At 35.1% G+C, this 25,700-nt stretch overlaps 1 protein-coding gene across 1 annotated transcript in view; it reads right to left on the bottom strand.

Annotated features, from left to right (window-relative positions):
- LOC123671433 (trace amine-associated receptor 1-like) overlaps positions 1–25,397 on the bottom strand; it is a 157,552-nt gene extending 132,155 nt beyond the window's left edge. Inside the window, exon 1 of the mRNA XM_045605286.1 lies at positions 25,166–25,397. The gene's annotated coding sequence lies outside the window, so the exon portion shown is untranslated. The remainder of the gene's footprint in view (positions 1–25,165) is intronic.
- Between the last annotated feature and the right edge of the window lie 303 nt (positions 25,398–25,700).

Genomic DNA, 25,700 nt, shown 5'->3' with positions numbered 1-25,700 from the left:
ATATATGCGATTTAAATACATAATCAAAAACTATCTTATGATGAGATAAGATGTTTTTTCTGCATTGAAACGGCGGCCCATACGAGAAGAGAAATTAGAAATGAGAAAAGGATTCAAAAATGATTTTTAGTTTTCAATATCTGGGTGCTGTACCATTTTCCAAAAAAATAGACATAATTTACCGTACTCCCGTAAAAGACGAACATCAAATTCCTAATTTCATATCCTTTAACGCGAAATAACTACTATGCATATTATTTCAAACCAATTAATCTGAAATGCTGTTATTTCATTATTTCTCTCCTTTGTTACTACAATCTGAATAAAAGGTTCCTTTCAATACATTATTCAAAGTGTTCGTTTATAATATCATTTGTGATGAACTATTCAAGGTTTTTGGCACTGGGTTCTATGAAATACGTGCTGAATTTCCATTCGACCAATGTCAACGCCACTGAAATGCCATTCTGTTTTCTCAAATACACTTCAAGAATATTTCATGAATTGCATCAAGTATGCCATTATACAAGGAGTAGAACTTCTGGAGTTGTTGGAAGGTACATGCTCCCCTGAGAAAAATATGTCTTGGCTCTTTGCTAAAAAGTTTCACTCGGATCTGTTATTCGTGGAAATGACATCGCGCATCAACCTGGGTCAACAAAAAACTCCTTTTATGGTTTGTTAGTTTCCTTTTACGTTTTACGTTCAAAAACGGGATATCTGCAATGAAAAACTTAAAAAACCAATAGTCTCAGAGAATAATATAGACACCGGCTCTTGGGGAAACGAACAAAATATCAACGGAGTTTGTTATCCATTCTCTCTTGAACCCTTTGACCTATTTTAGTTTGAATTTTAGATTGATTCATTGGAAGCATACCTTACTGTTCAAATGCCGCCTCCACTTTGTTTTTTGTTAGATACATGGGTGAACAAATTTGGTGAAAAGTGAGCTTTTATTCAGAACACCCTGTGGAGTCAGTCGTTGACAGATGGAAATACTTAGATGTTGCCTCATCTTTTCTAATTTTTTTTTTTAATTGAGATATCTGAATTTCAAGGGTAATTATTGCACTTTGAACGGTCTTAGGCGAATGAAATAGAAAGGTTAATTGTTTTAGAGTATGGTAATCATCAACTCGATTTCATTAATACGTATATAGTATATCCCAAGTCACTTGCACTAGTCCATAAAAACGCTTGGTAATAGATGTCCCTTCAAAGTGAATACCGCAATCCACTAAATACCACGGTAAATTTGAAACTATTTTTGAGCAATAAATTCTCTGGCTTTCTGGAAACTTGGACCACCCTTGTGAAGGGTGTTTTTTTAGAGCTATAGACCTTTAAATTGCAATAAAACCACGATGGATTATTCGATTGACATGAATTTTATTTATCCGCAAGATAATCTTGTGGCATAACATTTTGAATATGATTTCTGGCATATGACCGCCACGGCTGGCTCGGATGTAGTCCAATCTGGACGTCCAATTTTCGATGACTTTTTCCAAAATTTGGGGCCGTATATCGGCAATAACACGGCGAATGTTGTATTCCAAATGCTCAAGGGTTTGTGGCTTATCCGCATAGACCAATGACTTTACATAGCCCCACAGAATGTAGTCTAGTGGTGTTAAATCACCAGATCTTGGAGGCCAATTCACAGGTCCAAAACGTGAAATTAGGCGGTCACCAAACGTGTCTTTTAATAAATCGATTGTGGCACGAGATGTGTGACATGTTGCGCTGTCTTGTTGAAATCACAGCTCCTGGACATCATGGTTGTTCAATTCAGGAATGAAAAAGTTAGTAATCATGGCTCTATACCGATAACCATTGACTGTAACGTTCTGGCCATCATCGTTTTTGAAGAAGTACGAACCAATGATTCCACCAGCCCATAAAGCGCACCAAACATTCAGTTTTTCTGGATGTAACGGTATTTCGACATACTCTTGAGGATTAGCTTCACTCCAAATGCGGCAGTTTTGTTTGTTGACGTAGCAATTCAACCAGAAGTGCGCTTCATCGCTAAACAAAATAAAATGGACGTAGTATGCGATACGTATTCCGCACAGAACCATTATTTTCGAAATAAAATTGCACTATTTGCAAGCGTTGTTTAGGAGTGAGTCTATTCGTGATGAATTGCCAAACCAAACTGAGAATAATTCACCTGACAGCTGTTAAATCGGTCGTCATCTTGAACAGTAATGCCAACTTAAAGTTTTATACCTCGAAAAAAAACACCCTATATATTTATGTGATCTCTGTAGGTGAAATAAGCGCTCAAGTGTTCATAAGCTTCTGATGCTTCTAACAATTTTTTTCTTATAGACCCAAGGGATCGACTTCCTCCCATTATTCATGAACTATTCGTGAAAATGAACATCAAACCGGAACCAGACAAAAAAAAATTGTTCTGCAGTTGTTGGGTTCCGTTTCAATTCAGATTTCGCGAAGTTCATTACTCGAGAGAGCAAGCCGGCTATTAATTCAAAGATAACATGGACGCAAATTTCGGATGGAATTTTAATTATAACGTAAACGGATATGTATGGTCTTTTATCTCTTCCCACACATTTTCGTCATGAATACCGAGTGGACGGAAATATTGTTATTTGTTCTTGTTGATATTGGTTACAACTTTCACGTTCACGTTACATGGTGGAGTTAAAAACCGGAAGAAAAAATTTGTCTGCCATATTGAAAACATAATTGCTTAGGGTGGAGGGTGAAATTAGTTGTTAGAAGGGCATTGAACGTAATGGACGGATAACAAAATTGATGAATTTTTCAGAATTGATTTTCGTCGACGAATACTGAAGAATTATGATGAAAATAAAAATTCAATCACTGAAAATTCAATAAACTGAAACACACAAATTTATCCCCTAAATTGAAAAGATAATTGCTTGGGCGAAATCAGTTGCTAAAAGGCATTCAACGTAATGGACGACTAATAAAATTGATAAAATTATCAGAATTGATTTTCATCGATGAACATCGATGAATTATAATGGAATCCAACCAATTAAAATGAAACATAAATAAAATAAGACAAAATAATTTTCACTGAATTATTTGATTGTTACCAACAATTGTTTCGCCACACTGTGGCTTCATCAGGCTACATTTTTGACTGATAAGAGTTCAGAGCTTTTCGGAAACTTATATAGGAACAAAATTCGACATTGACAGAAAAATGTTCTATAGGATATCATAAACTTAATGTTTTATTGAACAATTTGTGACCTGAGATTTCCAAACTATCCGAAAAATTCAATGAAGGGGATGAGTGTACATTTGTTTGTTCGTTCAACAAAATGTTTTGGGTATTACCTCTACCTGTTTATTTCCAGGGATTCTGAGAGTGTTAATAATCTTATGCTCTTATTTTCTAAATGAAGAATTTCAAAGTTGTTATTGAAGGTATGGTCCCATTTTTTCAAAAGATTTGCTTAGGTTGAAAATGAACTATCAGATGTATAACTCTTTTGGTGTTTCTTTATCCTTTTTTTGAAATATCTTCCTGTTTGTCCAATATAAACCATAGGGCAATTATTACAGGCTAACTTGTAGACACCAGATAAAATTCAATATCTTTTTATAAACAAACTAGGAAGGGTTAAAAGTTTATATTCCATGAAGAGAGGCTTATATGAATAACATTAAAGTTGATAATCATTTGAATTTCCCCATAACATCATATTTTAACCAATAAAGAAATGAACCAAACTGCAATTGAAATAGAATAGAATACCTTATTGTTCATCCCATCTCAGAGAACAGTACGAGTGCAATCCAAAATATTTAACATAAAGTATTTCTGGAAAGTCTTGCTTACCCAAATATTCCCATTCCAAACTATCTGTATGAGTGTTACGAATTCGTTTAAGTTTATACGTTCAGTCTTATTGGATGAATATAGACAAGATAACTGGATCAAAAGAAATAGGAACGGTCCCAAGCCAGAGCCCTGAGGAACTCCTAAATTGATTCTACATGTAGGTGATGAAGCAGCATCTACTCCAACAAACATATATTTGTAATGAAACTAGCTCTCCCCCCATTTAAGTATCCCACAAAAACCTACAGCTTATTCTCAAAGAATTGGTAATGGTGGAAAAAAGTTGTTCTTAATTATTTCTGATAGTTTTTCGACATCAATTATAAATTTTGGAGAGTATTGAGAACGGTATGGATTAATGGCTAATGTAAGATATAATATCAAACAAATGTCTAAAGTATTTTTCAAAGAGAAGTGATTAGGTATATCTAGTAGCATTGATAGGAAGAAATTCGAAAAATTTGGGATGTAAGAGCGTTCATAGACTGATTCGGTAATTTCAGTAGTGGGGAAGTAAATTTTTGAGGAGTGACCTTCTACGAATTGAAGACAGTGAGTGAAAAATTGTAAATAAGAATGAGAAATGAGAACGCATATAAGTACTCCGTATACTGCCAGATTATTCCTGGAAATAACAAACCTTCATGTGAAATTTATAACATTATCTCTTTTCGTAGAAACAAAGGTGATATTTCTAGAATTGAATTAATGATATAGGAACATTTATTCAGCTATTCATATTCAACCTTGATGCAACGATTTAAGTTCATAATTAATGGAGTGGGTTGAAAAAAATGATCGCATTGTAAACTTTTCAACAAATGGATGACAGGATTATTGACTTTGTGGAAAGCACGAAGGAACGCAATTTGTATGATAATGATATACGAGTAATAACTATGATAAAAATACAGCAACGATTCGCAACGTGTCTTAATAATCTTATCGTAAGTTGAAGAAGAATAGAGAGAGACAGAGAGTTATAAATGGTTTTCCAATAAGAAGTTTCATCATTTCGATATTACAGAGAGACGAATATAATTTAGGATAAATCATTGGATGTTCCTTCCATCGAAAAAAGATGGTAGGCCATTAAGGATGGAAAACGATATCAGCCTAATAGCCGTCACAGCTACGGTTGCAGCTTCATATCCTTTTCATACAATTTTCCATGACCCATTTCCCACATTTGCGGCTGTATGTTCTCGATAACTTCATGAACTTCATCTTTGAGGTCTTGAGAATCGATTGTGGACCATTGACATAGACCTAATATTCCATGAGAACAATTGTGATCAACTCTTTGAGGAAGCTTTCCTTGCAAAATTTTGATCGTTTCGTTGCGTGTCTTCCGATTCTGACTATAAGAATCATTAATCATAGGAACCGACAAACCTTGGTTTTCGTCAACACTACAAGCGACAGTACCAAAATTCTCACTTATTCTTATGCAACTAACACGGTTTAGATTCTCCATATTCTGTCCCAACATTGTCCCAGGAGATCAACAGATTTTTTCCCAACAGTTCCAATTTTTAACAGTTTCACTATTGCCGACCGAGAAGGTGTCTTACGACGACTAAAAAGTGCTTTAGTTTTAAGAACTACATATACCAACTGAAAAAAAAGTACAACACCCAGAAAGAGCTGTTTAAATTTCAAATTTTTTTTGGTGAAACATAGATAGTACAGCAAGAAATAAGTGATTGAATTTGGAGAAAAAAATCGTGAAGGTTTTTCAATGTGAACAATTTTTGTTACTTAATATTGTACTTAGTTGTTTATTTGAATTTTACAACAAACCAGATGTTCGAGTAGGCTCAAAGTCGATGTTCAGATATTGTTTAAATGTCTAGAGCACGTTTACGCGGAATTAATCGCCAGCTAAGTGAACTTGAAAGAGGTCGAATTATTGGTAAACGGGAGGCGGGGTTGTCATTTCGAGAAATCGCTAACCGTACGAACAGAACTCCAACTACTGTAATGAGATGTTGTTCAGCGTGGTTTGATAATACCCAAAATCGAAGAAGAGTAAGCACCAGATGTCGAAGGGACACGAATGAAGTTCCAGATCGACGTCGAAGACTTATGGCGATTAGAGACCGATTTGCGACAACTCGATTTTTGGCTGATGAGTGGTTAGGAGAACAAGGCCATCCTGTAACTGTCCGAACGGTTTACCGCCAGATAAGGAGCTTTGGACTGCAGCATTATGGAACCCATCTTGTTTTACCTCTGACGGGTGAGCATTTTCGGCAACGATTACAGTGTTAGAGAGAACGTCAACTTAGAAATGTGGAATGGCATCAGGTCGTCATTTCTGATAATCTCGATTCTCCTTGGATGCACTTGATGGCAGAAGAAGGGTTGGACGATATCGGCGAGAAAGACGTGAACCTCAGTTTGATATTGGGCGTCATGTACACCAGAAAGTAAGCGTTATGGTATGGGGTGCTATAGCACATGCAAGTAGTTCACCTTCAGTCTTTATTCGAGGTGACATGACAGCGCTGCGTTACCTTCAAGAAATAGTGGAGCCATATGTTCTCCCTTACCTAAACTGGCTGGAGAATCCAATATTTCAGCAGGATAATGCCAGAGTTAGTTTGAACTTTTTCGAAGCGACCCATGTGAATCTTTTGCCATGGCCGCCCAGATCTCCCGATCTTCCACCCATAGAGCATGTTTGGGATATCATGGGTAGAAGGCTTGGAAATTTACTCCCGCCCCTATAGAATTTGGCGGCTCTGAGACATGAAGTACAGGAAGCGTGGGATAGTATCCCTCAAGAAGAAATAGACCATCTATTGCATCAATGCCGAAACGTGTTGTGGAGTGTATAGATATAATCAAGGTGGACAAACACATTATTAACAAATTAAAAAAAAAAAAATTATAAACCCTTCGTTTATTATAGTATTGTAAGAATACTATACTATCAATATATATTTTACCAAAAAGATTTCCTTCTGGGTGTTGCAGTTTCTTTGTCAGTTAGTATATGACCGCTAAGTTTTCACTATTTTTGTAGCGATTTGAATTTGAATGCGTTTTTGCGCCGTATATAGTTTCATTTGTAGTTATGGTGTAGTTTTTAATTATCAAATGTAAAAAAAAAACAGTTTCAAAAGTGACAGCTGTCTAGATAGCAGACTAGCGAGTAAGTCCAGAAGGGACACAGAAAAGTTGACAGAATTCTTCTTCTTAATTCCAAATTCTCAACAGCTCTAAAAAAGCAAAATTTCGCCAATATACCTACTACAAACCAACTTCGGAATAATTCCAAGAATGTCATTGTTATAAAGTATAATTTTTAAGCCCAATTTTAGATCCATATTTACGTACCGGCATAACATTGATGGCTTTCAATTTCATATCACGTCCTCTAACCGCTTCTATTTCGGTCTTACTCGATACGTTTCAGCTAATAGAACGCCCGCTTACATGAATTCTCCCATTCACTCAATTCTATATATAGGACTGTGTGTTTTGTATTGCCGATCTACCTGTGTCTGTCTCCAGTGGAATAATACGAATTTTAGATTTTATTAATGTCCGTGCCTTGTTTACCAACAAGGAGAATCCATCGATCGATACATCCACGCGAAAAAAAAAAACGATGAGAAACTGTATAAATACATTCTGTCGCCTTGAGAAGGTTCATGGGATAACCCCGATGTCGTTATTGGGAGATATCGTGGGTGCCTTCGGCCTTTTTGTATTTTTACCCTCGTGAATTTATGCTACTGTTTCGAAGGGCAGATAAATGCATATACTATGAATAAAATGAAGCAGATTTTCGAACAGTTCATGTTTTCATGAAATAAAAATTACTCTTCATTTATCTGGAGTATTAAAAAAAAGAACCTCGTCTCTAGGATAGGTAGAAAACTGAAAAATAATTGGCTCAGTGAAAAATTTCCGTAACGCCAGCCATATTCAAGATAAAAGGCTTCGAAGAAAAAAAAATTACCCATTGTTTACGATTTTACGACTGGCAACATTATGAAGAATTTTTATGCGAATATGTTTTGGATGCTGATACATCTCAAGAATTTGTTTATATTTCTACCTTTCATAGAAGGCGCTAGTTCATGCCAAGTAATAATGAACTGTTTTGTTACATCCGAAGATCGTCACTATAACACTTCACTCTATGAGTCTCGGTCATAATTAGGGATTCACGACTTGGCTTGATATTCAAGCTAATTGGCTCAAGCTCAAGTTCAAGTATCTGGAGCTTGACTTGAAATCAACTCAAATTCAAGTCAAGTAGCAGTTTTCCAATGTTGAGTCAAGTACCTACTAAATGAATAAATTCTTGACTTGAACTTGAGTTGATTTCAAGTTAAGTAGTAGTTGAAGTCAAGCTCAAGCTACTTGAGCATGAGACCCATAGAGTGAAGTGACAATCTTCGAATAGCTCAAACTATCTGAGCTTGAGCCAAGTAGCTTGAATATCAAGCCAAACCGTGAATACCTTAGGCATGATCAAAAGAAACACATTTTTTTTCAGAAATTCGACTGCGTCAACATCATCAAAAGTGATACTTATACCACAAATCGCTCAAATAAAAAGTCCTCCATATGGTATACCGATGGATAACAGTCAGAGGAAAGCACAGGTATTGGAGTATATGGGATTAAAACGAGGATCTATAGATGCCTGGGAAGTGAGCCTTTTATCTTATAAACCGAGACTTTAGCTGTCTATTCTTCTTCTTCTTGGAGTGTGGAGCCAAGGCTGCTTAAGATATAGTCGGTTTCGTTAACAGCATCAACGGCCTCCCTTGGTTTGTATGAATAGGTGGGTTAAAGAGCAAAAGATCGATTTGTTCGCAGTTCCCGGTAGACTAACAGAGCCGTTACGACCCCGATTTATTTAAATAATAATAATATACTTCAAGGTTTTTCTTACTTTTTCAATAGTTTTTCTATGAAGTGATACGTCTTTGCCTTCATTAGAGCCAACTTTTTTTCCAGGAGCATTCTTTTGAGGTATCTAAAGAGCCAATAACCACAGATTGCCAGATCTGGAGGAAATGCTGGGCGATCAAGCAGTTGAAAGCGCAATTCGTTTAAGTGTTTTCATTGATTTGTGACGAGCAGCATTGTCAATACATTGAACTGGTTTAATCCGTTTTTCAAAGAATATTTATAATACGCTAAAAAAGTGTGAATTTTAATTCATTCAATCTTAGCGTTTTGTTCAGAAATACTGTGCGATTCGTTCACCGTGCATAATGAGCTATTCACAGAGACTGAGTGACGTGTGTTTTTGTCTGTTTTTAGGAATTCTCTTGGAATTGAATTTATGATCTAAAGAATTTTTGATAAGTCAAAGTTTGCTGAGTTATATGAAGGAATTTCAGTAGGATTGTGTCATAACTATAGCATTTTATCAAGACAAATCTTTGCAGTCTATCGCTATATATTCATTTCCTCCTGTTGGAAGTAGGTACATAAAGCAAATATTAATTAATTAATAATACATAAAAATAATTTTATGCCTCGAGCCCGTTATGAAAACTTCTCGTGCGTAAAGAAAAGAGTCGTTTCATTGATGAAAAAATAACTATTTTATGAGATTTACAGCATATTTTTTTAAATGTAGGTAAATTTGGAGACGGTTCCAACTTATTTCATTTATGTTTCATGCCTTATTAGAGACAATTTCATTAATTCAGTTTGAAACTCCTCGGAAGTTGAATGAAACTACAAAAACCAGAAAATTCAATCGAATTTGTTCAAATTATACAGAATATTTAGAAATTCAGAATTAAGATTTCAATGGCGGATTTTTTAGGTAACAATGAAACGTGTTTGTTCAAAAAGATGTTTTACCGCTTCGTTACCAACGATCTACAAAATCTTATTCAGACCTGAAAAATACGCTCTTGAATTATTATCTTCAATTTCAAAATTTAATTTGAATCTCACCACCTCAAAAATATATCGATCTGTCTCGATAATTTATGGAATTAATCTCCAAAAGAAGTGCTGCCACAATAGACTCCAATTCAATTCTCGTCATGCAAAAAGTATACTTAAAAGCGAAAGGAACAGCGGAAAAAGCAGCAGTGAAAAAACTCATTTACAGTTCAAGTGTAACGCAAATGGAATAAACATTATTCGGAAATTCCATTAGCTGAACGAAAGCAAAAAGGCAAGATCTCATTCTATGAATCACTTCAATGCCTTCGAATATTATCTGCCGGCTGAAAACATCGATATCGAAATTTATATTCCTTTTCATCCTATCTTGTATGCATTTCTCTACCTCCCGAAACAATCGAAACAATATATTCACGAGGGGTGGAAATACTTAAAATGCCGAAACCTCTTCCCTCGCGATATCTTTCAATAACAACACCAAGGTTATCTTCTCAAGGGGAAAACATATATTTATTCATACCATTTCTGGACGTTTCCAAGAAAAACCTCCAGCACTGTTCGGGGAAAAAGAATTGTGTTTGACGTACTGTTCAAATCTCGAGAGCGACTGAAAGAATCTATTCTTATGGAGGGAATCGTAAAAACAATTTTTTTTGCCGAACCTTAAGAATCTCTGGAGGGTACATAGGTTTAGTTTTTACTAAATGATATTGCTAATTCACAGGGCAGCAAAAGAATTTTATTTGGTGCCTGGGAGCCGCTAAATCTGTACATGCAATCAGCTCTACTTTTTAGATACATGATACATCAACTTATCTAGCAATGTGGGTTTCATTCATATTTATATTCATTTATGAGAGTTCTGAAATCATTATATTGGGTGTTTTTTTTCGAGGTATACAACTTTAAGTTAGCATTATTGTTCAAGATGGCGACCGATTCAACAGCTGTCAGGTGATTTATTCTCAGTTTGATTTGACAATTCATTATGGATAGACTCACGCCTGAACAACGCTTGCAAAGAGTGCAATTTTATTTCGAAAATGATGGTTCTGTCCGGAATACGTATCGTGCACAACGTCCATTTTAGCGATGAAGCGCACTTCTGGTTGAATGGCTACGTCAACAAACAAAACTACCGCATTTGGAGTGAAGCTAATCCTCAAGTGTATGTCGAAACACCGTTACATCCAGAAAAACTGACTGTTTGGTGCGCTTTATGGGCTGGTGGAATCATTGGTCCGTACTTCTTCAAAAACGATGATGGCCAGAACGTTACAGTCAATAGTGATCGGTATAGAGCCATGATTACTAACTTTATTCATTCCTGAATTGAACAACCATGATGTCCAGGAGCTGTGCTTCCGACAAGACGGCGCAAGATGTCACACAGCTCGTGCCACAATCGGTTTATTGAAAGAGACGTTTGGTGACCGCCTAATTTCACGTTTTGAACCTGTGAATTGGCCTCCAAGATCTTGTGATTTAACACCGCTAGACTACTTTCTGTGGGGCTATGTAAAGTCATTGGTCTATGCGGATAACCCACAAACCCTTGACAGAAGACAACATTCATCGTGTTATTGCCGATATACGACCACAAATGTTGGAAAAAGTCATCGAAAATTGGACGTCCAGATTGGACTACATCCGAGCCAGCCGTGGCAAGAATTCATATTTAAAATGTAATGCCACAAGATTATCTTGCGGATAAATAAAATTCATGTCAATCGAATAATTCATCGTTGTGATATTGCAATTTAAAGTTCTATAGCTCTAAAAAAAACACTCTCTATATTCATTAATGCAATGGTTTTATTGTCAGTCTGTTATTGAGTAAATTCCCGGAAAATTTATAAATAGTGGAACCCTTGCTTATCAGGTACCTGAACTGACTCTATTAATCCACTAATTCGGTTAAGTAAGAGAAAAAATCATACTTCCTCCGTTACATATAAAGTTGGGCTTAATGAAGTAATTTGTAAAGTCTCTTGATAAGAGTGGGTCATGTTTTGCATATATAGGGATAAAACTGCATCAGTTGAGCAGAGAAAAAATCAAGTCAGAATTATTTAACAGCCTACAAATAGGAAAATTAATTAAGGATCAAGTTGAACGAGATGATTGGACATCATTTGTTGCAGTTGTAGAAAATTTTCTAGGCAAACATAAAGCTCAAAACTATGTTGAAATGGTTAACAAAATGCTTAATAGTTTCAAATCCTTAGGGTGCAATATAATTATTAAAATACACTATTTACACAGCCACTTAAACCGTTTACCAGAAAATTTAGGACCTCACATGAGTGAGGAACAAGGTGAAAAATGTCACCAAGATATTGAAGTTATAGAGGACCACTACCAAGGAAGATGCGACATGCACATGATGGCAGATTACTGCTGTAGTTCAAAAAGGGACTGTTTGCTTTCGAAGTGTTGAGTGACTATTTTATTTCTTCAATGTTTTTTTGTTTGTTAGTACGACATAATATTGTATTTTGTATAACTGAAATAAAAATTTCGTATCTACTTTTGTTTACTACACTTACGGAGTTGAGTTGAAATAATGTAACTTATATTTCTCTGAAATTGTATATCTTAAAAATTTGAGCCCCTAGTTGAAATGAATAATTTATTTGAATTCAGGACATCAAGTTGATGTAGAATCAGCTCGAAAAACCTCGACACCAAATTGCTTTTCTGGAATATCAACAACCAGTATTTACACTTGTGCGAATTCAATAATCTGAGTTGAAATAAAAAATATACATAATTCTATGATTCACGAATAACCGTTATGAATATTTCGTGAGGTGCTAAATTCAGAAACACTAACTTATTCCGATGTGAAAAAATTAATTTCTTCAATCTGCTATTTCCACATCCAATAATATAGATCACTGAGATTTAAAGGGACATATGTTGTCAGATATATAAAAATATATCTATCCGCACATTGATATTAAACAGATGTCTCTACATATCTGCAAATCCGACAAAATAGTAATTCGCGGAAGTCTATAAGATTGAATTTGAGCAGAAAAGAAATATCCTGGAAAATATAGGTCGGAGATTAAAATAAAACTAGGTCATCCCCTGATTTTTCCTTCAGAAAATATACATATTTTATACGGAAATTCTTTCCAGGAAGTGAATATGCATGAATAGTTATATCCGGGAATTCGAAATAATTCTTCTATTCATTATAGTTATTGGAAGATTTTCTTAGAATCCTTTGAATTGATATGGAAGGAAGTAAGTGCCTTTTAGTGGCTTTGAAATTGATAATATCACTGGAACCTCCTTCGACTTGTTTAATTGACAATATTTTCTCAGAAATCTTTTTCCCAATAGAGGACTATAGAACCTATTATTTCTTCTCGAATTTTTTTAATAGTCGCATTTTGTGCCGGACATGGTCCAAAACGATGAGGTTTGACTTACTGACCATGATTCCTCGGTCAAATATAATTCTGTATAAATAAGGTAACTATCGAAAGAATAAAATTAGACTTGAGTTCTTCAGGTTAGGATCGGATTCACAATGCCGCAGGTAAGTTCACTAATTTTAAAAATACAAAAAAAATTAGTCTCTGATGCAGCAATAAAAATGCAATATAATCTTTCTTATGACAATTTATATAGCAACACACCCAAAAAATTAAGGTAACAGACACAATTTCAATGAAGTTTATAGTTCCTCTTCTCTTGAACCCTGCATTGTAGCTCGATTCCTCAGAAACACAACTTATCAGATGCGTTTGTTTGTCAGTAACTTTATTTTTTGTTGTAAGCAGGGGTGCACAAAAAAATTCAAAGTAAGCTTTTTTCAGAACACCCTGTGGATTGCACCTTCTCCTTACTATATAATAACATTCAGAATGTGATCGACTGCATCATTGTCAGTGGTTCTTTGATAGTAAAGGGTGTTTTTTTTCGAGCTATATAACTTTAAGTTGGCATTACTGTTCAAGATGGCAACCGATTTAACAGCTGTCAAGTGATTTATTCTCAGTTTGGTTTGGCAATTCACCACGAATAGATTCTTGCCTGAACAACGCTTGCAAATAGTGCAATTTTATTTCGAAAATAATGGTTCTGTGCGGAATACGTATCGCGCACTACGTCCATTTTATCGTCGACAAAATCGTCCATCAGAGCAGTTAATTCTATTAACCATGGAACGTTTTCGCACAACGTTTACTCTTATTGATAACTCGCATCCCCAGAGACGCCGTACGGTGAGTACAGAAGAAGCTATTGCTGCTGTAAAGCGTAGCATTGAGGTCATTGAGGAAGACCCGAATGAATCTATCCGCCATCGAGCACAGGAATTGTATCTGTATCCATCCACTTCATGGAAGATTTTGAGGAAGGATCTTGGTTTGCGTGCTTGCAAAATCCAACTCGTGCAAGAATTGAAGCCAAACGATCATCAACTAAGGCGTAGATTCGTCGAAATGGCCCAAAATGAGATTGCCGTTGTTCCCGATTTTCATAAGCGAATTTTGTTTAGCGATGAAGCGCACTTCTGGTTGAATGGCTACGTCAACAAACAGGACTACAGCATTTGGAGTGAAGCTTATCCTCAAGTGTATGTCGAAACACCGTTACATCCAGAAAAACTGACTGTTTGGTGCGCTTTATGGGCTGGTGGAATCATTGGTCCGCACTTTTTCAAAAACGATGATGGCCAGAACGTTACAGTCAATGGTGATCGGTATAGAGCCAGGATTACTAACTTTTTCATTCCTGAATTGAACAACCATGATGTCCAGGAGCTGTGGTTCCAACAAGACGGCGCAACATGTCACATAGCTCGTGCCACAATCGATTTATTGAAGGACAAGTTTGGTGACCGCCTAATTGCACGTTTTGGACCTGTGATTTGGCCTCCAAGATCTTGTGATTTAGTTTCAGTTTCAAGACTTCAAATAAGTCTCATTCTCAAGTCTTCTAATTGACGCCATCTTAATTTGTTTTGTAGTGAAGAATTGTCCAATATAATAGATTTATTTGTGAGTTTTTCAAATTTGTAGCTTGTATCTCTAGAAGACCTTAGAATGAGACTAATTCAAAGTCTTGAAACTAGTAGTCATGATATAAAGATTGTGGGAAGATAGAACTTTTTCTCCCCTTTTTTCATGACACCAGGACAACAGACAATTCAAAAACAGACAAAAATGTTGAAAAAATTACAAATAAACAAACGTAGGATGAACAAAAATAAATAAATAAAAACTAGAGATAAATGAAGTTAAATATCGAAATAAAATAACTAATATTTCGGTTACAAGTGAGCCCTATACGTTGAAATTCAGTATGTGTATGTAAAAAATAGATAGTGTTTTTGTCGAATGTCAGGACGAGAATAAAATAATCGATAAAAGTGACGTGATAGTAAATTCCAACTCATATATGAACACTTTGGTCTCTATCTATATACCATTCGGTCTCCAAGGGCGCTACCCAGCTGACGGTGTGTCAGTGCTTATCTCGAATTTCAATTGTTATTTAGGGCAAGTTTGATGGATCTAGCTCATGCACTGTTCAACTCGTATTTTGTATCGAGTTGAATGAATTAAACTCATTTCAGTTCAATGTAGCTAAACCCACTCAGGAACTTTTAAAGAAGTGACAGACAGAATATTAAGTAGTATCCACGTCTGACATTTATCTCAGTATTGAGTTTTGTTTTATCGCTTTGCATCTTAATGAAATGCAGGACCTCAATGTATTTCATTATCGATTAACCATCTCTCACTGTTTTACTTTCATATGCCCATTGTGTTGACTAATCACCACATTTTTCTATGATACTTAACTTTAATTTGGCGTAGTTTGTCTAATTTCATTCTTTTTAACTTTCAATTTCTAACTACATCTTTTCCAATTGTAGTTCACAAAATCAATGTTCAATTTCAAATGGGGAACATGTATTTTAGAATAAGACAGTATAGTTGAAAAAAAAATGGAATTTCAGAATAATTAATTTGATTTCTGAAAAACGAAATTGAAATTGAGATTAGGAAGTTAGAAATCTTGAAAACAAAATTGTTATTCAGAATTATGGATCGAATTCCTGAAACAGCATATTATTTTTAAGAAAAGAAAAATTGTATTTCAGAGGTTATCAATTCAATTTTAGATAATGTTTAATGTAATTTAGAACAGTACGGAATAAGCAACATAGGTATTGAAAAATATGGCTATTCATTTTTATAAGTTCTGAAGTGAATTAACTAATTCAGATTTTTTTCGCCTCTCGAAAAAGTCTGAAATTTTGAATTACCTACTCATGTTTTGGTGTGATGTTGATGCAATTTTCAAAAACGGAATTGTATCGTTTTCAGTCGTCCACGCTGTATATATTGAGAATTATGTGATTAAATTTTTTTTTAAATTCATCATGTTTCCATGTCATGATGGAAATTTGGCAGAGCTGTAGGAAATTTATTCAAGTTTCGAAATATTCTCTTTGTATTTCAATTAATATTATTTATTTATATTTAGCTGAAAAATTTAATTGAAACCACATTATATATTTATGTTCATAATTCTATCTAATTGATATGCAAATATTCAATGTGTAATTTATCAAATAGGCATAGCTCGATTAGTCTTGCTGAACTGTGTTTGGTTTCACGTTCCACACACAATTTCTAATTTAACTGGGAATTGATGAATGAAACAAATAAAAAGTATTCACCCAATTTAGTTCAGTCTCATTTATTCATACCAATTAATTGTAGCGTCTTGAAATGAAGTTTAAGTGAAGGGTTTTCCGATAGGAGGTAACTGTTCTTTTGAATCTATTATCTTTTGACATTTGACAAGTGAAAATACGCCAATACTAAAAATGGAACGTTACATGTACTGAAATTGTTTGAATTTAATACAAAAATTGCGTAAATTTCGTAGTCACAGTAAGTACGCACAATTTAACTACTATTGGCTGGTCTTGAACCACCTTCTCGGCCGGCAATAGAGAAACTGTTGGAAACATTTGAGCTGATTGGGTCAATTTCGTGATGTGAATGATCGAAACGATTTCTCCTGAAATATAATAGTTTCTTGTAATCGAAATGAAAATTTGTATTGGACACCCCTATATAAACGCTTCAATAAGAAATTTTGTTCTGTAAAAACAAATCTTACTCGAAATCGAAGCAGCAATTCGAAATTGCTTTATTTATTCCTTAAAAATAACAGTGACAAACTTTTTTCTTCGAAATAATTGAATGTGATGTGATCGAATTGCACGCCACTGGTGTTCCCCCAAAATCGAATATACCTTCATAAAACGGCCCTTAGGGAGTAGGGTAGGCATGCAAAATTTCGTTTGAATCCAAGGTTTTTTTAAACCTTTTGCATAAAAATAATTTTTTCTTGTGAACTTCAACACCCTGTATCTTTTTTAGGGATCGAGATAGAGGTATATAACATACATTTTTCCGAATAAGGACAAAGAGGATAATATCCCATTAAATTTAACGATTCAAACTGATACACCCTGTATGTTATCTGAGTGATTTTACTGATCTTTCTAATGTTTTATCTACTCCTATTGAATTATATATTCATTCTTCAACTGCTTTTGAGCAATTAATAGCATCTATAAGCAAACAGCGTGAGTTTTAATAACTTACTATAATAAATCGGAAAATATGGATTTATGCTTCTGTACTTCTCTGCTTCTATTCGATTGTCCGAAAGGGAACATTCAATTATTGTTATTAAGGGGAGGAATGTCCGAGGAAATGTCACTTCAATAATTTTGACGTTTTCAAATTAAGTTGATATCTAATTATTGTGAATGTTTTGCTGAAAACGATTAATTCAGATAGTGAAGATGAAATTTTATATAGGTATACATTTCCAAAAGACAAACAGCAAATATTACCATGCAGAATTACTTTCCCGAAAAAAATATAAAGGAGTTTGAAAAAATTTTCAAGATTGGTGTAGCAGTAAGATCATTAAGTCGTCGTTTACAGGGAATGTTTTTTGGTATATTTTAATGCATTTTTATAGGCAACTATTAACGTTTTTCAATATAGTTCTATGTCTGTACTCTGTACTAGATTCGAGCTAGCCGAAGCTAGTTTGATTGTGATTGGTGACACTAAGTTTCCATCTCTCTTGTACTCGGGATCGAGCTGTTTATTTCCCGTTCTTTCTGTCTATATTCTAAGTCTGTATTTTTTCCTTAGTATTTATTGATATAGTCGTAGATAAAGTATAGTATTCAACTTGCGGTAATGGTCATAACTCACTTGATGAATTGAAAAACTTCATCTGCGTGAGTTATGACCTACATTACCGCTCGTTGAATAATGTACTAGAATTCACATTTCGAATATTATTTGCTTTCGCATATATTCGAATTGTGGTTTCATACGAAAAAATCAAGTTCATTTCTCTGTTATGCTGCGACCTTCGGGCTTATCCGATAATACCATTCTCTTGTTAATTCAACATGGTTAGTAGTGCATATCCAAACCCTTTGTTGGAATGTTTACAACCCAATTTCCGCATAGTACGACAGCAAATTCAATCGTATTGTATACAAATAGACGGCTTTTTCACGACAAGGCAAGCAATACACGTGAATTGGGAAAACTCGATGAAAGCTCGGCGCGTTTTCACGCCATTGTTCGATGAAGTTTTTCCTGAAAGCCGATAGTTTGAGAACTCCATTCAGCCGATAATCATATGTGACAAGTTCCTGAATAGGAGCTAACGAATATCGACACTTCCTCGAATTATTTGGAATGAAATCTGGAGAAAAAATATTTGGCCCATCCACAGACATATGGGTAACGAATTCTGTGACTTATTGCCAATTGAAAAGAAAGAATATTTGACGTTACCTTCACTCTTTAAGTTGTTGTTTGAATAGATATTATGTGTCTATTTAACCTGACGATATACCATAGCAAGTTAACCGGTTCTAAATGGCCCAATTCTGAACTTTTACAGTGTGTATGAATATCTGGGTGTTACTCTGGATAATAAACTCAACTGGAGTAAATATATATCCAACACTTTTTCCAGAGCCACTGTAGCCATGTGGGCCTGCAAAAGGCTTTTTGGGAAGACATAGCGCATGAGATCGGATATGGTACTGTGCTCATACACAGCAATAATTATAAGACCCAATACCTTTCGACTGAAGTAAAGTTGCAGGTACACTTTTGACTTAAAGTTTTTGATGATTTGGTAGTCGTTTCCGTAACAATGATGACCTTTATCGGTGTGTTTATTTCGAATGTACAGGATGTCCCGAATTCAATTACCTTTTTACAGATAAAGAGAAGTGTTGGGGTTTTTTGAATAGGTCTAAGGGTAAGGTATGAAAAATTATGAGAAAATTTCTCGATAAAAATTTTTTCATGTGAGATCGAAACTTGGCTAATCAGAGATTGTCAATTCTGGCATCTCTCACTATTTCTTCGTAAAGCTTACGGTTTTGAGGGAATTTGAACTCGAAATTGGTAAAAAAATTGAATTTCCCTCCAAAAATCGTTATATCTCCTGAATTATTCGTCACAGACCCCTCAAATACAAACGTTTTTCACCCAACTGCAAGCATTTTCGTGATCAACATAGTCGAATCAACCAATAAAATGATACAATATTTCCATGAAGGAATTTTTATTTTTTTCAATTTTCTAAGGGTATGGAAAATTTCACGAAAATTTTTGGACAAAAAATTTTTCGGGTGAGATCGAAATTCGGCTAATTAGAGATCGTCAATTTTGACACCGCTCACCGATTACACATGAAATAGATAAAAATAATAAGCTCATAGACCCGGCATATTGAAATAAAATAAAAATTCGAAATACTTTCTAATTTACTGATTACATTAAAATAAAAGATATATTCAATATAGTTTGTAATTTCACCGATGGATCAAAATCAGAGAAGGGCACTGGCATTGGGATATATGGACCTAAACTGAGGATCTCTAAAGCCCTGGGAAGTAAGCCCTCGTTTCTACAGACCGAGATAATGGCTGTTCATGTATGCGCTCCGGAGTGTCTCAAAATGAACCTCGAGGGGGCGCATATCTACATCACCACGGACAGCCAAACCACGCTGAGATCCCTGGAATCGTGATGCCAGGGGTCTGTGCTGACTTGGGAGTGCCGTAACACCATAGAGCAACTGGACAGAGGCAATAAGTTGACTTTTCTATGGGTACCAGGGCTCTGTGGGGTTGAAGGAAATGAAAAAGCTGATAAACTTGCAAAAAGTGCATCAAGGTTAACACCTGCTGGACCTGAGCCTTTCTGTGGGCTAGGAAAAGACCAATAGAAAGCTGCGGTCCAGCTATGGGAGTTGAACAACAGGATAATCCACTGGACTAACACTCCTGAACTTGTTCATTCAAATAAATTCACCCACCTACACCAAAAAGCTCTTGAAGCTGTCATGAGCCGAGCTTCGGGTGATGGTGAGACTGCTGACGGGGCACTGTCGGTACAAACATCATTTGTAACGTATGGGAAAGTCAGCAGACGAGATTTGAACAGCCGAACACATGATATGCAAGTGCCCGGAGCAGGCTGACTTAAGAAACATTCACATGGGTAAGCTGGTCCTGGATGCCAGAGAGGTAACGGCCAAGGCCCCTAAGGAGGTTTTCAGTTTTATTGACGACCTCCTTCGGTTTCTATGAATGAGAAGGGTAGAGAACAAAAGATCTACATGGTCGCAGTTCCCGGAAGGCTTACCGAACCAAAACGACCCCAGTTCGAAATAATAATAATAGTTTGTAATTTACTTATTACATCGACGTCATAACCTATGCTATTTCAATGAAAAATATTGAATTCCAGTGAAATCATACTTGGTGCTTTTCAGAACTGATAAGCCATCTACTTCAAAGCAGTGTTATTTAATTAACAAACTTGTCAGTTACATTTGGTATTACCGTATTCAGAAATTGTCGACCAAGAGTGAATGTGTGAGTACTTGGTTTTGTTCAAGCCATGAGCAAAGTTCACAATGTAAGTTTTAAACACGTTCAAAAAACGAACATAAATAAGTGGATATATTCAGAAGCAAGGCAATTTAATTCCATTCAACCCTGATGCTCTTCGTAATTTTAGTTTCGACAAGTATTGAATTGTTCACGTCTAACATAGACAACGTATGACCTTTTGATACCACTAGGTTAACTAAATATAGAACATTACCCCTCAATCTTTGACATGGCATTTAGAGAGTGGGATTAGTACAATTCGTCAAATGTCATATTTAATTTTTTATAGAACAATTTAGTCGAAATACGAGAAAAAATATGGTCAGATGATATTCGATGCGATATTTAGAATGAGGATAAGGAAAAACGGACGAGTTGACGTTCCTAGAATTTTTGCTATATCCTTGATATATTTGATTGTCAGCTTCTTCCAAGTTCATATGTCAATTTCAAATTCAATTTCATATGGATATCATGAGCTTATAAAATAAAAAACCACTTCGAATGCACCCTAAAACTGCGATAAACAAATACCTACCAGTTCGGAAAAAAAAGTCTTGGTAATACTCCTCCCCATATAAGTTACACTGTCCATTTTATGCTCTCGTAATTCTCAATTTAATGCTAGATGGAAAATATTGCGTGTAATAAACCCTATCTACTTTTTGTTCGTTTTACCATCTGATATATGAGAAGAATATACCGTATATTTCATTGCAATATATATACGAAAAATGATGATGAATTTTATGGGTGTATCTGATGAAAGCGAGATTACTTTCCTGACCTTCACGGTTCATTGCTGCAGGAAAAAAAAACACGATGAATTTGTTGGGGTGTAATTGTCCGCATGAACACACAGACTATGCGGTCGCTGGCTGTAGTATAAAACTCATACGATGCGTATAGAAAATTATATAGTTGGGTCTCGCGATGATGGCTATAAACTTTACAGCTTGCTGTCGCCCATAGGTGGATGACTTAATACACCCCTCTGTGCAGGCTATTTGGAAACACGGTGAGGCTTTTCTCTGTTGGCTAGAGTCATCAGAAATAATTGACTTTTTATATTAATACAGGTGCTGGAAGAGAAGACTGGTTGTTGGAATTTTGAAACAGCAATGACGAGTTAAGTTTTACTCTTTAAAATGTAAGGGATGAAGAAAATATTCTGGGTGGATAGTAGTATATACTTTGTTAAGAATCAAGAGGATTCAAATATAAATAACGAAACATGAACCAGCTGTTATAATGAATTGAGTGGTGATATTATATGAACTCAATAGTGATCATCAAATAATCAATGAAGAAACTTGCAGTTTTTTTCATTATTCCAATAATTAAGTGAAGCTCTTGAATATACCACTCCAAATTCTTAACATGCAGGGAGACTTTACACAAACAGGAAACCTATTACTTCCAGTACAATGCTACTCATCATATACTGGAACATAATATGAGGAAACGAAAGAAAATTCATAAACCATAAATACACACTTGGAAGGTTCATTTCTTTTGATAACACGTCGTTTAATAATTTCAGAGCCTGGAGCACAAGATCTCTCCCCTACCATTCCACTATTTTCTCGTTAGTACCAAGCTTCCAAAGATGTGTGTGAAATTTTCGGAGCATAGAGTTAAGTCCGGAGATATGGGAGGTCAAGCTTTGCTACAATTTTAGATTTTTCAAAATGAATGAAATCTAGTTTCGTGTATTGACAATGCTCAATCACAAACCGATTAAAACCATCATCAAATTGACTGAGTTACGCTTTCAACTGACTGATCACGAGACTTCCTTTTTGTAGAATGCTCCAGGGCTCTAACGGAGGCAAATAATGATGATTTCACCGAAAAGGTATTGCAAAGTTAGAGGAGCGTTGGAGTACATGTATCACTCTTAAATGAAGTAGAATTCTAAAAAAAAAAAAATGTGTTTTACTTGTGAGGCCCGAAACTTATTTGGTAAAATGTTATATCGTACCAACTCAAGAAACAAGAGTATTTTTCCACTCAAATATGTGTTTGAATTTTATATTTCAATTGATATTCACAATATTCTGAAGTGTTAATGCTGCGCCTTTTTGCTAAAAGCCAATCAAAATAATGACAATTTTTTTTATATATCCTAGAATTTTTCAACCTGCCTCGCAAATAATCAGAAAACTTCAGGATTTTCAGTTTGTTCTCTGAAACATATTCTGATGTTGAGATTACTATCAATACATTTGCATTGATTTTCAAATTTCAGTTCGATCGGAATGTTTTTTTTCTCAATTATTGAGAAAACAAAATTTTACATGGTTATACATAACTTCGAATTTCCAATCCATCGGAAGGATTTTGAGCGAATTACCATGAAAAACCATAAGTTAGGAGAAATGAAATCAATTTGTCAATTTCGCCTAGAAATGAGAATCTTAAAACATTTTTCATTCAAAAAAACCAAAGCAAAAAACCCGTACGGAACCACTGGCTGAAATAATAACATTTTTTGTACGAAATATGCATCTTGAAATATTGAAGATGTGTAGCAAACGTTATAAAGATATTTAAAATAGGAGCATAATGGTTACAAAAAAATATTATTTTCCAAACTTATCGTTCATTCTACTTTTTTTCTTGAATTGGCTCCAAGATTCCTCTCCTGAAATATTTTTATGTCCTTAAGGAATTCTCTGCATAATTACCTAAAAAGGCAGGTTAGGTGTTCTCTTTCTCGCACAGTGCACATTTTAGTCCTTACAGGTATAAACTTTGGTTTTTGATTGACAACCAGTCATTTTTATTTTTTCAGCTTCATCTTGATGAAAAAAGGGTAATAAAGCATTATACAAATTATCACGAACATTTTGATGGTTTCAGGATATTCAGCATGACATTTTGTTCTCGATATTGGTTACTCAAAATTTTTCAAATAACAAAGTTATTGGAATTTATTTCAGGTCAAATATTAAACATGAGGTACGTTCTCGTACAGTTCAGCAGAAATGAGCTTAATATATGGTTTACTTGATGAAATTTGTGAAACTTTTGTATCTACTATGAATTGAAAATAAATACAGAAAAATCCTGGAAATTTTCATTCAAGAAATTCATAAACCGCTCGAGAGGGTAATTTATGTTCAATATTTTTATTCAAATAAATTCAAATAGTTGTCACCGTAACATCGTAATATCAAAAATTCCCAGTGACCAAAATCTGAAACTAAAACCTATAGTGTGCTGAATACTACGAAAACTGTCAATATCTTCCAATTAAAGATTTGTATGATGTAACCTTCCTTTTCTAGTGAGGAACCGAAAAAGTAAAAACAAAAACAAGTTGCTGAAGTTTGAATGTTCACGAGAAAACTGAACAATCAGAGTTACCGAAGTTTTTTTGACAACGTAGTACTTAAGCATGAGAAAAATTCATAAAGAATTAGATTCCTCTCTTCCCCAACTATAGTGAAATAGAGCACCACGCCATTATTGAGGATAATAAATAAAACTACCCCAAAAATATAACCCTTATCCACTTGAGGACAGACGGGACTGGGCGAACTCCTAGAAACAACAGTTTCAAGGTCATACAACATCCCGCGCCGTCATCTAAATACAGTGACGGATTTACAAATTTGCCGCTTGAAGGCTATTCCTCTTTTGTCGCCTCTGTTTTTAATACCTCAGTTCACAATCATATCCATTAAATTCTCGAACAATAAAATTCTAACTTAATGATTTGTGCTTCATCAACTTACTTGGATAAACTTTTCCCGGAGCAAGGAATATCTTAATCATGTAGGTACCACCTTTAAAATAAGGTAAAGTAGGTATATGTCTCAAAACTATGCAAAACTCACAAGAAATAAAAACGTTGTAAATATTTTTCATTACATTCATACTTTATAAACATCACAATGAAATTTTTTTTTCAATCACAATTCTGTAAAGGTTGGCAAGAAGACATCGCTTTGCGATATGCTCGCATTTTGCACTTTTTTTAACAAACTATTGTACAACCTTTTATGCAATAAAGACTTCTAATAATAATGATAATTATCTCTAAGTATAACAGTTTAAGTTGAATTTTAAGAGCATTTACAGTATCTTTCTGCGAGATTCCAGATTCGCAAAATAATAAATTATATTACAAAGCGTTGAGAAATGGTTCAAGATGAGCTCTTGAAATATTGAGTATCTGATTCTGTATATGTATTTTGATTTATTTTCGATTTTTATTGAATATTTTAATTCTTCTCCAATTTTTGAATTTCTTACTTTGTGTGTGTATATATTTTTTTCAATTCTGTGAATCAAATTTAAATATAAATAAGCTCAATCTGTCGCCTTAGGCTACAGCCAACTCGGCATGTTGGCAAACCCTCCACTATCCAACTATCATTTCCCAACCCTTAAACCCCTTCAGAAAAATAACTCACCCCAAATGAGCCTTCGAAGACCATGATTCGAAATTTTTCTTACGTCTTCTATCCTCGTGGCCTCGGGCTGTCAGCACGAATGATCGCACTACACGCGTCGGAACGCCGACGTCTGCAACTACCGTAGGACGTTTGACGGATACTGTTGTCGCGCGTCTTTGCCGACAGCCGGCCGCGTCGGCTAGACCGACGCGCGTCTCGACGCGGGACCTCCGCCGTCGTTTCGCCCGCCCGTTTTTTTCCCCAGGTTTTGTTGCGTTTATCCGTGCTGATTAGCATCGCGACGCCTCGGGATCGGAAGTTGCGAATGCATGCGTGTTTTGGGTGAATGAGGTAGGGGTGGGTTTTATGTCGGTCGACTTTGTAAAGAGGAGACGGAAATGAATTGAGTTGAGGTTTTTGCAGCCATCGTTTTATGTTACTCGATTTTTATTTATAAAAAAAATCTATGAAAAATTTATTTATAAACGGAGACGGTCCAAAAAAACTGAAAAAACAAGTCACACGTTTTTTCACATTATATTCAAGTTAAATT

This window comes from Harmonia axyridis, chromosome 1 (genome assembly GCF_914767665.1).
Source record: "Harmonia axyridis chromosome 1, icHarAxyr1.1, whole genome shotgun sequence".
In the NCBI taxonomy this organism is placed as follows: Eukaryota; Metazoa; Arthropoda; class Insecta; order Coleoptera; family Coccinellidae; genus Harmonia; species Harmonia axyridis.
Note: the sequence above shows the minus strand (reverse complement) of the source record. Positions and strands in the feature narration are given on the sequence as shown.